The sequence below is a fragment of the Salarias fasciatus genome, chromosome 18, assembly GCF_902148845.1.
Source record: "Salarias fasciatus chromosome 18, fSalaFa1.1, whole genome shotgun sequence".
NCBI classification, from domain to species: Eukaryota; Metazoa; Chordata; class Actinopteri; order Blenniiformes; family Blenniidae; genus Salarias; species Salarias fasciatus.
Window position 1 is genome coordinate 31,451,653 of NC_043762.1, and position 11,320 is coordinate 31,462,972.

Consider the following 11,320-nt stretch of genomic DNA (forward strand, 5'->3'; position numbering starts at 1 on the left):
ATCCCATGATTCTTTCCACACAGCTGGCTCTCTTGGCAGCTCCACTTCCGTGCCTGTGGGGGTAGTTCTTAAAAGTACAATAAATTATTTATTTATTTATTATTGCTAATTGTTTATTTTCTCTTCGAACTGCTGTTCTCAATACTAGTTCTCTAATGTAATCATTCGAGGTGCCGCGGTTCTCAGTTTTTAACCGAACCATTCGGTACAACATACACGGATCAATACGCCTATAAACCACGGTTTGTCGTTGCACAATAAATTTCTTACAGCTGACCACCGACTTGCAGAACAGATCTCTGTGTCTGCCTGCCTGCAGAAGCAAGGACTCTGCTCAAGAAATCCCTGCCCTGCGAGTAGCTGTCCAATCACTGGCTCTCCCACACCCCCCTCCTGCTTGTGTGTGAAATCTGAGCCAGAAGAGCAAGAGGGAGAGCTCACAGACAGAACGCAAATCACCCGTTTCAGAAAGCCATGGCGAATGGAGGAGTGGAGGAGAACGAGAGGGAAAAGTTTGTCGAAGCACCAGTCTCGTTCAAGTCTGCAGTTTGGGAACACTTTTAGCTTCGCTGTTGACTATGGTGATGGGGACAGAAAAAAGTGGACCGAACGAAGACAATTTGAAAGCGCTGCTTAACACATGTAGCATATGCACATGAAACACTTCCAAACACTCATTTAAAGCGTCACCACCCAGATGTAGCCCTTGTTTGAAGTCGGCCATCCGCACAGGTAACATCGGGTAAAAACAAAAGACAATCGCAGAATCTATGCAGCAGCCCTATAGCCACTCTCGCCTTTCTGAAGAGAATGTTAACACGCTTCTCTTCTTGCAGAAGAACCTCAAACCACTTAACCCTTCGTGAAATGACCGAGATATATAGCCGTGGACTTAACTGCCGCTCTGTGCCGTAATAAATTACTTAGCAGCAAAGTGGCTCGCTGTGACGGTACTTCACTTCAGCTGCGATGATAACGCAGCTGAATTCCAGCGGCTCCTGACCCCCGTGTCCAGAGCATGTCAGGGAATTCCCCCTGCACTTCTGTTACAATAACACATCTGTTCATGTGCCACAGTTTCTGAATGATTTCCTGCTGATTTTGCCACAATTCAACTTCAGTTTTCGTCTTTATATCGACGTTCTATCCAAAAATGAATTGTTATTTCATGCATCTCAATATCCCTCGGTTTCATCTATGTTCTCAGGCTAATTTTGATTTCTTAGTTTCTTCCACCATCCCAAATACAGTTTTCTATTTATAATTACCCATATCAGTCCTACCACCAGAAGTATTATGCCACACAAACTGCAGCATTTAAAATACTGTTAAGTCGTCTCGTTTGAAGGCGAATCTGCTGTAAATTTTCCACCTTCACAATTTAGTCAGTCTTCTTTTGCTGTCTTATTATACTACTGTACTATTTACACTATTATGCTCAAATAACCTATGACTACATCCGCATTTTATTTACATCAGTACTTTTCAGCCAAAGTTTCTGCTCCTTTCTCTGTCTGCCCTCCTTACACACACAGATACACACGAACACACACGCAGCAATCAGCCCCTCCTTTCTCTACTCCTCCCTTCTCAGAGCTCTATGCTTCCATGCACGTAGTACACACGCACACACACAATCTGTCCCTTTCCTCACTACTCTCAGCCTCACGTCCTTCTAATACTGACCTGTGCGTCACACACACACGCATATACAAATAAACACATAAACACAATTACCTCCTCCGCGTCAGAAGGCTTTCTGATTTACAACCGCCCTTTCAGCCCCAAAATTCGTTTTGACGGCCCAGCTCACAGCTGAGCCGACAAATTGACCTTTGGTGTTAACCGCAGTTGGGACGGATCTGTCCGAGTGGGCTCTCCCCTGGAGCCCTCTGTGTACACGTAGCCTACTCCCATCCTGGGAGGCTCCCATCTTGAGATGGATATCCCTTCTCCCATCCTGGGAGGTATTGCGCTTGCTCCCATCTTAGGAGACTCCCGTCCTGGGAGATTTTATTACAGAATCTGTACCTACAGATCTGCATTATATGATTCCTGCTTTCAGGTCCCATTAATTCCTTCTGCATAGTTGTTATTCATGCGGTTTGGTCACTTTTTGCATTCTGATTCCAGACTCCCACTGAAATCAAATTTTTAATTATTTTATTTTATTCAATTATTTATTTTTAAATCACTTTTAACTTTAGCTAGGTTCTTTTGGACTAATTTAATCCGGTTTTAGACCTCACCTGGGCAGAGACCAGACATCAAGCACACAAGAAAATTTAGAAGCAGAAAAAATTAATCTGCTTACCTTTCCAATTGTTGCGGCCGCAATGTGCTGAGTCGGTCCTCGTCCACAGGCAAAAATCACTCTCCGGTTGCTCCTCCTGGCTGAAGCTCGCCAATAATATGTCATGGATTTTTATTTAAAAAAAGTATCCTAGGCCAGTTGCAATGGACAAAAACCCACAAACACATTTTCCAGAAACATTTTTAATTGTATCCACTCTTGGTTCTTCCTGGAAAAAATCAGACGGAGTTGGAGTCACAATGCAAAATAGAGAGTTTTATTACTAAAACTCCCGGCAACCAGCGTGACCGTCTGAAACTGGCACACAGACTGATTTCAGCTCCCTAAATTTATACTGTTTTTCTGGGAATGCCCCTGCATCTGGCTTTTCTCAACTTTACGACCTGTCACTCAATGGGGACCTACACACTGGCACACCTGCACGTTTTGTGCTCTCCACCTTTCCTCCCCCCTTGGTGCATCTTGTCTGGACTTTCAGACTTCCAATACATGTCACCTATACATGCTAGGGACTTCCCCACAACAATATATTTTGCACCACTAGTCACGTGGGTTCCATCTGTGAAAAAATAAAACTCAGACGAGGTGACCTCTGCCCCTGGCAGGCTGTCAAGTGGATGTCATAAATAAAAGAAGATCCAGAAAGGAAAAAATAAAAAGAGAGTGACTAAGGCAGAAAAAATAAAAAGATACATCTTTTTCCACACCTGTTTACCGTATTTTACGCACTATAAGTCGCACGTAAAAGCCTGTAATTTTCTCAAACTCCAACAGAGCGCCTTATAATTCGATGCGCCTTTTTTGCGGGAATTACGGTAATCACCCTGATCATATGCGCAAACAACCCCTGTTTGCTAAGCTGCTAAGCTAGCTAGTTTAAACAGAACGGAGCACGGCACGCAGCTGCACAGCCAGCCAACGTGGGGAGCGGATGGACGCCGGGCGGCAGCCTGCACGCTGCGACTCCGAGAACGGCCGGCCCCGCCCGGCAGCCCGCCGCCGGGACGCCGGGAGCGGCTGGCCGGCTGCGGCTCAGCTGTCGGTGGGGGGCTTCACTCAGGAGACGGCAGCTGGCTGAACCCCGCTGACCGAGCGATTAGACCAGTCGTGGCCGCTCTGAGCTGCACATCCGTGAAGAGGAGCGATCCTCAGTCAGACTGGCTCTGATATGTCACTTTACTCACACATTTCAACTGAGAATGTAACCACCTAGACTGCCAATATGTATTTCTCTCATACTATTCTATACATCCTATGTACCTTAAAATGTGGTGCGCCCCATGTATGAATTTTTTTTTAATAAAAACCATTCATTGACTGTGCTCCTATTAATCCAGTGAGCCTTATAGTGCTGAAAATACGGTACACAAACATATTATACCTAAACAAAGACATGCATAATATGAATAATACTAAATAACATAATGTAATGAATACTAGATAAACATAATATGAAGAATACTGTATAATTATTCAACAGTGTTCAACATGTCGCTCATGAGTGCAACACTTTCGAAGAGCGAGGCTCATTCAGTCACATTTAAATTCTTAAAAATGTTTTGGAGGAGGACCTCTGAACCATCCCCCTTACGTTCCAGTTATAACCTATTTGAATTTTGTGAGAAGCAGATTATTTTGCTTGTTTTAACTGTATTTTAAAGCTAAAATTGTTAACAAAATGTGCAACAGCAGTTTAAATATATCTGTGCAAACTGTGACCTCGGTGAATCAAAATGAATATATACGGTAGTTTCAATAGAGAAAAAATTTCAGTCAATTGAAATTTTTTTGCTTCAACCCCTGATCTAGTCCAATGCCTGCCCAGTAGCTAAACCACACACACACATATGCTCTCTCTCTCTAGCCTGGTCTACAAACACATTAATTCTTCAGCATCTTTCTCAGTCAACATGTTCCTGAATTCAATTTTGATATTTGCAGCTTCTGAGGATGATATCACTGATTACTATGAGTCTGGCACACTGTCTGTTTGCTGTACTGATTTTAGTTTTTCACACTTTGTTCCCCTTTACCACAGGTTGAGTTTGTGTATCAGAGGGGGATGAACGTGGGTGGAGACATTGCACTTGATGATATTGCCATCGTCCCTCACAGCTGTTTCACTGAGCTTCCTGATAACAGTGAGTAAAAATCTTCATGAATACTTCACCGAGTATTACCCAGTCATTGTTTTCATTACTGTTTCTCAGGGTGAATTATCTTTGTACAATTTATCAGCAGTTCTTGGTTCAATCACAGTTATATAGCTACATATCACTACAGCAATCTATTCTTAATTACAAGCAGCAATGTTTTCCGTTGTCTAGGACAGGGAAACAGCACAAAAGGGAAAAAAAGTGGCGCGATAGACTGTGACAGACAAAATGATTATTTATAGTGAGTAATGTTACCCATTCTACCAACAAAATAAACCACACGGTATCACATGCAGACTTGGGGATTCTGAGTGAGATTCCAAAGAAGGCAGGGCTCAATTGCTATGGTGTGATCCCATGTCAAGAACATGTCACCAAAGTCAGCGGGTGACTGTCTGCATCTACTGCAATCTGTTCAGTCAGGATGGATTGTTGCTGCCTCGGACCCAAAAGCTGACTGGGGCGATTCAGATTTCAGAGTGATTTTATTTCAGCGAAGAAGTCCAAAGGAGTGATCCAAATCAGAGTCTAACTCAAGAAACCGAGTCAAACAATCCAGAGAAGCAGGCAGCACAGTTTACACACAGAAGGAGCTGAATCTCCAAAGACATGGGCGTGCACATCAGACTAAACCAAACTGAGCAGACGACCTTATACAGACAGCCAAGAAAGACAGGACTAAATATGTTGGGAAGGTGGAGGGCACAAGTCTAAACTGGACATATCAGGGTCATACTCTACAGATCAGAGCACATCAGGCAAAGACAACAGGTGGGACTAATTGACAGGGACAGGGAGCAGGACCAAGAGCATCTGACACTGACTGATTTGGTATTGGTAAAATACATTCTGCAGAATTCTACATGGTAGGAGTTTATGTTTTGCACAAATCAAAAATGTGTGGACACTATTGGATATATCTTGCCACTGTTCATACAGATAAATGAAAAAGACAGGCTGTGGACATAGTTGTACATTGGTTCCTATGAGGCTATTCTGTTCATTATTCAAGATCAAGAAATGGTCTAACAGTGATTCAAGTCATCTAGGTACCATTTGGTCGATTGATACCAATTCAGTAAAAGATGGCAAGTCACCAATATTCACCAAGGCTCTATCAGACCTGGTACAGGGGACGACAGGGAAAAAGGTGATTGTGATAAGCTGGTGGTTGGCAAGATTGTGTATGTAGGCCAAATGCCAGTCACTAAACAAAATCCGTTTAAAACATGATCTGAGTCCAGAATTAATTTTCAATGTAGCCTACAAATAACAAAAAGAGGCACTTCCCTGTTGAACATTAGTAACATTTTGTTAAACAAAAAGAGATAAAAAAAATAATGTAAATATACACATGGACAGTTAAATAATTATAACAAAGAATTCAGCTGACTTTACGAATGATTGCTGGAAAACTGGCAGCTTTCTGCTCCATTTATTAAAGCACAGTCTCTTCAGTTGTTCCACTTTGGCATTAAATGGGAGTGTCGAGGTAAAGAAGAAAAATCTTTTCTTTTTTTAACCTGTCCTGTCCAGCATGGAAGCAACAGAATGAGAGTAGCTGCTGTTGTATACCCGACAGATTTGCTTTTCCAAGAGGAGCTTTCCAAGCATAAAGCTCCTCTTGTTAACATGCTTTCCTTTTGTTTTTTAATATATTTCATTTATTTTGAGGACTGATGCATAATATTGCTGGAACTGACAAGGGGACAGAAAGTGAAAGAAACAAACTAGTGAACAGACAATCAACAACAACAAAAGGGGGCGAAGAGAAAGAAGAGAGTGCAAGGACACTTTTTTTCCCTATACTCCAGACAATCGGCTACTGCACCGACATAAAGGTGACGGCATCTTACAGACTTTTGTTGGAGAATATAGCTGGTAGTGAACTGGGGCGTGCAAACTGAGGATTCAAGTATGAAATTACACCAGAGCGTCAGGAGAGGCCTACTACAGATCACCATTAGTTTAGCCCACCATAAGAAAACAAGGTAACTGAGTCCACAGGTAGAACGTGAAGAATGATTAAAGATCAGTGTGATCATGCAAATGTGATAGTGATAGTGATCATGCATATATGACCTCTGACCCCTGAGAAGATCAGAAGCAGGCCAGAGAGGCCCTCAGGGCCCAGATAACCGGTGGCCATCCCAGAGCCCTGATCCAAGCCCCTCCCCAAGGCAGACACCCACGCGCCGGTCCAGAAGAGGGCAGAGGAAAGCCCCGGCCGGGACCCCCGGCGGCCCCGGGGCCCGGGCCCCAGGGAGCCGAGACTGGCAGGAGCCGGCCCCCCCGTGCACCGGACGCCTGGGACGGGCAGAGCCCAGAGCCCCAGAGCCAACCCTCCCAGTCAGGTGGAGGGCCAGGACCATACCCAGGAGAACCGGCCCACACGGGCGGCCACCCGCCCCAGGCCAACGACCCCCAGCGCTCCAGCCACGTACCCCAAGATCCAGGGCTTCACATCCAGGCCTCCTGGATGTGGGTAAAGCACCAAAATCTGACCAATCACAGAAGACTTTGCGATCACCCTGTTGAAAAAAGGACGATGGGTCGGGGCCAGGAGGAGCTGTGAGAACAAAATGGTGTCATTTTGTTCTCGCAGCTCCTGAGCAGGTGATCTTTGTTTGGCTTCTAGTGGAGTATGAATCGGCCTTCACATGCGTTCCAGTGAAGACGCTTGTCAATAGTGCAGGCCCAGTAATAGTAGCAGAAGTTTTCAAGTGTCAATGCTCCTTGGAACGTTGGAAGTTGAAGCACTGATTCATGTCGATTTATTACCTCAAAAGAAAGGAGCTGATCAGATGATCACGCTTTGAAGAGTAAGACTTTGTTCTACAAGTATATATTGAACAAGTAAAGATATACTAGTGGTAAGAATGTCCTGATGAGGTTCAGCTGCCCTGCCAGCACAAAGGACAACAGCTCAGAAGGATACAGAACTCCCACCTAGGAGCACAGGAGGCTGTGTGCAGATGAAGAGCCGGGACTCCCGCCACAGTTCTCACACAGGCAGAACTCCTCTTCCTCGGAGGACAGAGAAACAGAATTCCTGACCACATGAAACAAGGCTGAAGACACGACTGAAAACAGCGAACCGACAAGCAGACCACACACAGACAGCCCAGTGCCCCAGGGGGCTGGAATCACGCAATCAGGCACAAGTGAACAGCGTCAGGGTGGGGAACAGCAATGAAAAATAGGAGAGGGAGCCACGGAGCCTGAGGCCCCATCCACACGAAGACAAATCCAGGCCAAAACTCAAAAATATTTGATCAATTCACCCTGTCATCCACACGAATTCAGCATTCCGTGGATCTGAAACTGAACATTTTTGAAACCAGATCCCAGGGTGAACAGATCTGAAAACTGTTGAATCCATGGCTCCGTATTTACTCCTATTTTGGAGCGTTTCCTGATACGCTTGCGTCATCGTGCTACGTTGTAACAAATGCGCAGAACACTGTAAACAACAATAACAATGGTGCTGTGCAGTGTAGCAGACGTCCTGCTGAAGACTGCCAGCCTTTTGCCGCTTTTACAGCAAAATATTGCACTGCTTCAGCACCACCGGATACAACAAGTCAACATGGAGAACGCCATGCTTCAAATAATTTATTTTTATTTTTTTTTTTATTGTAAATATACACGTACATGGCAAACATTATGCTAGGGGTTAGCGATCAGTTTCTTTCAAACGGTTTAAATTTCTCACAGATACTGATAGTTTTTACAGCCTTTTTGTTTTCAGAGTCTTTTAGCATTTTTATACAAGAGAGTACAACATTTTTGAAGTGGGCAAATAATGGCTTCTGCCTGTTGTATTTGCATTAATAATTAAAGAATTTTGATTTTAGGATTAGTAAATTGATAAAGAAAAATCCGTCCTTCATTTCCTGTTTTCTGAAGAAACAAACAAAAAAAAAAACACATTTTCCCACCTCAAAATAAAGTCCTTGTATACATTATTAATTACAAAGCAACAGAAATCCTTCCAGAAAATCTTGGAGTCATCACGTCCAAAAGAGGTGTTGAGTTGTTGAGTTGTTTCAGGGTGATTTCCGCAGAAAGAACAGTTCACATAAACGTCCCTTTATATTTTGTCATGAAGTGGTGAGCAGGATGCTTCATGTAATGTTGAATCGACCACGAAAAAGATCACGAAGGGCTGCTAGGCGGAGGCGCTATGATAATACCATGTATTTCCAGCGGTTGTCAATGAAGCGCCACCTAACGGCCTGACATGTTATTGCAACGTTTCAGCCGTTTTGAAAACAGTCATGTGGACGGTCATGAATATTGAATCAACTCCGTCTTTACGGGCAAATGTTTTTTGGAACTATGACCGTTTTGTCTTCGTGTGGATGGGGCCTGAGACGAGAGCCCGAAACACCAAAAACACAGACATGACAAAACACAACTATGACACAATCGCTAGACAGCTGGCAAAATCATGGCGTTGGTTTCTTTGCAATGTTTGCCGGAAATGACACTCAACCTCACTCAGCAGACAGATGATGTTTATGAATGAATATTAAAACTGTTTCTGAATTTACATACTGCTAAGCTACAGATTAGTGAATGATGATACAAAACAATGTTTCTTCCTCTCTAAAATGGAAGTTAGATGACAAAAGCAATGCAATGTGACAGTACCCCAGTTCTGGCAAAAAAATCAGGTCAATACGGCTGATAACTGACACTTGGACCAATTGATTAATTGGATCAGATGATCTCCTGATCTTCTAGTGTGTGTGTCGCTCAGGAGCAGAACACACACTACAAGATTATTCAGCCGAGAATCGGCTCCTCTGTCTTCCAAATCTCATGCAGTCCAACGTGACTTTGCGCGGTTTCCCTTCATTCCTGTGTTTACATTCATCTCCACTCTAAATAATAAGCGGAGAACTCATTCATTCCATGACAAATAAAAGCTACTTTTTTAAATCACCATATATCTTAAATCATTCTTTTTGTCCACAGATTTGATTGAGTTTAAACCAGAGTAAAAAGTCAATGAGCTTTGATTAGTAAGGTTTCATTATATGTCCGCTCTGTCTCTGAAGGCACGGAGTCTGTGGAAAATTTTTTTTGTTTTCTTCCCTGTTCTATCTTGACAGTTAATAATGGAGATGTATTAAAACATTGGGATTATTGCAGGACTGATGGCGATGCAGATGAATGTCTTAGATCGGTAGCCTGGCACGCCAGACTGTCTCTCCATGCTCAGGGCTTCATGGGGAAACAAGTCTGGGACTGCGCCATTTGAATCTGACTTCTGCCGGGCCAATCACAGCCCACGAGAGGCGGGCGTTAGCGATGCATCATATTATACCTCCCCCAAAACAATCATGATGGTGGCCGCCACACAGCAAGGCTTTACCACGGCTCTGTCTGAAGTTTTGAACGAACTGAGTTTGTCTGAAACCACAGCAACAATATGCTCTGAAGGCTTTTCTTTCTAACCCCCAAATCCCACCGGATGCCAAAGCACCGTGCCACGTCCCAGAAGCGCTGCTGTTATGATGGATCACCAGAACGCCAGCGCTACGGCGCTGGTGATTCGCTTCAGGTCTATTTTCTGTGCCGCAGCTTCCAAACGGCACGGCCCTGCGATGTGCTCCCAGTGTGCGCTGACTTCAGGAACAAGACGCCGGCGCAGCGCTTTAGCGTCCGGTAGAATTTGGGGGTAAAACAGACGTAAAACTACCTGCCATGATCCCATGTTTTGGACTACAAAATGACTACAACGGAGCGCTGTGTACGTCGCATTGTGGTTGTGTTACAGCCTTGTTTCTTGGGTTGGTTCTCTCCGCTCAATAGTCCTCCTCACGTTGCCAGTTTGAAATGCTGCTATTAGATCGGAGTTTGGGTCTGAATGGAGGAAATCCAGTTCATCCAGGAGCGACAGGATTAACCATCACTTTCTGCACAGCTCAGTTTAGGAGCTCTGGCTTTTCTGTTTCTCTGTCATATATAGTGAATATATTTCACAGACATATATTCATTCAGCTCTGACAGCTGTGAGGGGATTCTTTCAAGCAGCAGCACCTTGGTGAGACGGTGCTGTTCAGCCAATCAGGAAGCTCTATTCCGAGTGTGTGGACAGGTCGGCTCAGAGCACCATACACCATAGGATCTGCGATCGGAAATATTAAACATGTTCATTATCTACGATCTCCCTTTCTGACGCCTCCCGAGAGGCTCCGACCGGAAAAAATCTCTCTGAACACACCAGAGGAGGATCAGACCTGAGCTCATTTGCATACTCCTGACAATCGGACCTTGTCTTCTGTCAGGAGAAAATCGGGGCAGAATTCGGCGCAATCATCCTGTGTGCTGGCCTTTACTTGCCAGTACCTCCACATTTGGCTGGTAGGAGTGCTAGTGTACATCCCTGGTGAATTGACTTGAACTGTTGCAGGAAAACCAGCAGGATGACATCTGATTGGCTTTAAAAAATATATTTGGATTAACCAATTCAATCCGTATAACGCATATCAACAATAACAATCTTTACAGCAATGGTGACTCTTGGAATTGAGAATGTGGGAACAATCTGTCTGGGCTTATTGCAGTGCTTCTCAAAGTGTGGGTTGCATCTCCTATCTCCTGGTCCCCCAGGGAATTCCAACAGCTGCAGGAGAAAACTGGGGGCCTGGAGGAACAAGAGGCACATCCTCTCGCACTTAGTGTTAGGCTAGTCCCAGCAGGGGAAAAGGTTCAAGCCCCTACTGGCTGCCACGCCGTGTCTCCAACTCCCTCGCACTAGTTATGTAAACTCTATACCCTCTCTCTCTCTCTCTCTCTCTCTTTCTCTCTCTCTCTTCCTCTCTCTAAAAACACATCC